The sequence below is a fragment of the Protobothrops mucrosquamatus genome, unplaced genomic scaffold (genome assembly GCF_001527695.2).
Source record: "Protobothrops mucrosquamatus isolate PMUCROS unplaced genomic scaffold, P.Mucros_1.0 scaffold28, whole genome shotgun sequence".
Taxonomy (NCBI): Eukaryota; Metazoa; Chordata; class Lepidosauria; order Squamata; family Viperidae; genus Protobothrops; species Protobothrops mucrosquamatus.
In genome coordinates, this window is record NW_015386413.1 from 1,574,807 (window position 1) to 1,578,814 (window position 4,008).

Below are 4,008 nucleotides of genomic sequence, written 5' to 3' on the forward strand. Positions count from 1 at the left end.
AGGAGGAGGAGGAGGAGGAGGAGGAGGAGGAGGAGATTGCGCAAATAAAATCTGAGTTGCCATCACATTCAAATCAGAAAGGCGGAAGATTATCCATTTTAAAACCTGTTATTTCTTTCCAGACCCAATGAAAGGTGATATATTGCCCAATTAAGGGAACCATGACTTTAAATTAGTCACCTTAACTACTCTTCAAGTATTTGAAGCCTGGCTGATGAATACCATGTTCCATTGCTATACTGCTAAATTATTATTAAAATTTCTGAATACTTGAGGCGTAACTCCCAACTGAAGTGTATGACACAACACAATTAGTGAGTCCAGCAGTTACACAGCAGCACATAGAAAGCGCGGCGAACAGCAACCTACGTGTCTGTGTTAAACTTCAGAGTAAGATCCACCCTTTAAAAATGCCCCATATAATACACAAAGAACAGAGAAGACAAATACGACGGCGTTCTATGTAATGCTCAAATGATTATATATATGTACTTAATTCAAACGCACTTTTATACATTTTTATTTTTATTTCTTTAGGCGTTCAAAGGTGTACGCCGCCCAGCTCACAATATTGCAGTAACAGATCGCACGATTCACAAAGAAGAAATGTTCTGCTAAGCAACTAAGATGCTTATCTTAAAAAAAAAACCCACACTTTCGGTTCGTTTTCAATATTAATAACCGTCTGGTGTGTGAAAAGCAATGAACGCATAAAAAGGGCTGAAGAATCCGGGTAATTCAAAGAGCTGACAAGAAAAAGATTCCCTGGAAGATATTTTAACCTTTCTTTGAGTCTTCTGTAGAATCTAATTTTGATTGTGTTTGCACGGCAACTTCTAATTTAACGGCAAGAATCCCTCGCCATAATAGCATAAGCAGCTGAGCATATTTTTTGTTGTTGTTTCAAAAAATGAAATGAAATGATGAAACGTAGACTCAGAGAGAGAGAGAGAGAGAGAGAGAGAGAGAGAGAGAGAGAGAGAGAGAGAGACTGTGAGGGACATCTACCTGGTTCAGACCTTGCTCAAACTCAAAAAAAAGTTCCATGTCTCTGGAGGTTCTCAAGTCATCCAAGGTCCTGGCTGTCCCAAAAGTGCTTTTTTTTTTTTTCAAGAGGCAACTTGACTTTCTTGTGTTTTCCCTTGAGGACATTTCACTTCTCATCCAAGAAGCTTCTTCAGTTCTGACTGAAGGGTGGAGGGTGGAAGGATTGATATTCCACGCAGTCATCTGGTCGTTAGTGCTCCCTCTGAGCGTTGTTGATTCCATTCTTTGCCGTTCAGTCAGAACGGAAGAAGCTTCTTGGAGGAGAAGCGAGACCTCTTCAAGGAAGCAACGGATGAAAACTCATCAAAGGAGAGAAGCAACCTAGAACTAAGAAGAAACTTCCTGACAGTGAGAACAATTAACCAGTGGAACAACCTGCCTCCAGAAGCGGTGAATGCTCCAACACTGGAATTTTTTAAGAAGAGGCTGGACAGCCATTTGTCCGAAATGGTATAGGGTTTCCAGCCTGAGCAGGGGGTTGGACTGGATGACCTCCAAGGTCCCTTCCAAGTTTATTATTATTGTTGTTATTGTTATTATTGTTATTCCCATGTCATTTCCAATTTTAACAACATATTCCAAATTCAATTTTGAGTGGCAACTTGTAGTAACCAACCTAAGTCGCCTGCAAAAAAAAAAAAGCTAGATGGGTTTGAAAGTTTAACAAGCTCCATCATGCAGACTTCCTCCGACAGGAAGTGAAGAGGCAGCCGCCGCCACGACTGGAACGGGGAGAAAGGTTGCAACAAACAGATGTTAAGCAATGCAGCATGAATTCCTCTGAAGGCGCCTACGGTTCAAAATAACCGATCTGTTTGAGGTTGGCGAAAGGATTGATATTCCCTTACAGTCCACGCTGCTAACGTTCACCTGCTGACAACAGGTGAAAATGTAGCCATCTTTCTTCCCTTTCGTTTTTAGAGTTAGATGATGCTGGGAGGGGGGAGATGTGAATGAGAGTCTAGCTCCATGGTGGCGAACCTATGGCACGCGTGCCACAGGTGGCACGCAGAGCCCTCCCTGTGGGCACGCGTGCTGTCGCCTTCAGCTGTGTTTTATAAAACCTTTTCACTTTAGGCCTGTGTGCAAAAAGAAAAAAAAAGGTTCAATCAATCAATCAATTTCAAATTCTCGTGGGGGAAAAAAAAGATCTCGCAAAGTTGGAATTGATTGATTGAACTTTTTAGTCCCACCCAGTCTGCCGTTACCACCGCAGCCACGCCCACTCACTGAGCCATGCCTACCCAATTGGCCACACCCACCCAATGGGCCATGCCCACCCGGCACCTGACGATACGTAAGTGGGTTTTGGGTTGCGGTTTGGGCACTCGGTCTCTAAAAGGTTCACCATCACTGGTCTAGCTAGACATAACAACACTAAACTTAGGGTGAGAATCAAGGTTATTGAGCCCAGAGCTGATAAAAGAATTGGCGGGCTGGAGAACTGGAGAGGAAGCCCGCAGTTCAAGCTAATTGGGGGATGTGATTTATGACTGTTAACTGGAGGAAGGAATTGTGCTTTGATACTAGGTGCCCGGGGGAGGGGAATTCAGTTTTTGGCTTTGATTATGTAAGTGCCGATATTATGCTACTCAAATAAAAGGTTCTTTAAGGTAAACAATGCCGCCAAGTTCTTTTGAAGAGTTTCATCTGTCGGAACCATGACACCTACACTTCCACCAGTCCACAGATGTAGGCCAAGGTCTACATGAGGAGTCCCAAAGGTGCATTTTCCAAGAGGCAACTGGACTTTCTTGTTTTTTCTTTGAGGACGTTTCACTTCTCATCCAAGAAGCTTCTTCGGCTCTGACTGGATGGTGGGGAGAATGGCAGGATTTACACTCCTTGTAGACAGCTGGTCGTTTGCCTTCTTTTGGAGCAGGGGTCTTCAAACTTGGCCCTTTTATGACTTGTGGACTTCAACTCCCAGAATTCTTAAGCCAGCAGGTCATAAAAGGGCCAAGTTTGAAGACCGCTGCTTTAGAGAGTCCGTTGAGGCCACTTGGAGGTTCACCTGTGTCCTCTGTTTTCTTGAGCATCTTCAAAGAAAAACAAGACAGTCCAGTTGCCTCTTGAAAAAAGCACCTTTGGGACAACCATGACCTGGCTGATCTGAGAATCTCCATAGACCTCTACATGAGGAAGATACGAACCAGTGCAAAAATCACCTAGCAAACTTCACAGCCGTGTTTCTTGAACTTGTGTCTTCCGGCAATTGTTGTTGTTCACTTGAAAAGTCATAGCCGACTCTTCGTGACTATCATGGACCACGGCATGCCAGCCCCCAGCCCCCCTTGTCCTCCACTATCTTCTGGAGTTTGCCCAAATTCATCTTCATTGCATCAATGAAAACCATCTAACCATCTGCCGTCCCCTTCTCCTTTGGCCTTCCCGTCTTTCTCAACACCTTGGTCTTCTCTTCTCATTTGGTGGCTAAAGTATTTGAGCTTCAGCTTCGGTCTCCGTCCTTCCAAAGGACGGTCAGGGTTGACTTCCTTTAGGATCGACCGATTGGACCTCCTTGCTGTCCAAGCAACACTCAAGAGTTTTCTCCAACACCACAGTTCGAAAGCATCCATTCTTCGGCGCCCAGCCTTCCTCGTGGTCCAGTTGTCACATTTTTCAGTGCCGTTGTAACTTTTGAATGCTCATTAAATGAACTTTTGTAAGTTGAGGACCACCCATATTTCTGCTGTGTTCAGTATATTGCTCAATATGCATGTTAGAGGCTGAACTTTCCAGTTAATAAGTTTCAGAAAGGCTCTGACATCCTTCTGGTAAATTATTTTATTCTCAAATTGCTAACTTGCAAAATATTTGCGAGAGCATCACCAGTTTGGATTTTATATGCTCCTGAGAGGAGGAGGAGGAGGATGGGAGGAGGAGGAGGAGGAGAAGGAGGAGGAGGAGAAGAGGAGGAGGAGGGGAGGAGGAGGAGGAAAAGGAGGAGGAGCAGGAGGA

General features: G+C 44.3%; 1 protein-coding gene across 1 annotated transcript in view; it reads right to left on the reverse strand.

The window, feature by feature from the left end:
• Positions 1 to 4,008, reverse strand: part of ELF1 (E74 like ETS transcription factor 1) — a 37,043-nt gene that overhangs the window by 14,948 nt on the left and 18,087 nt on the right. The window lies entirely within an intron of this gene.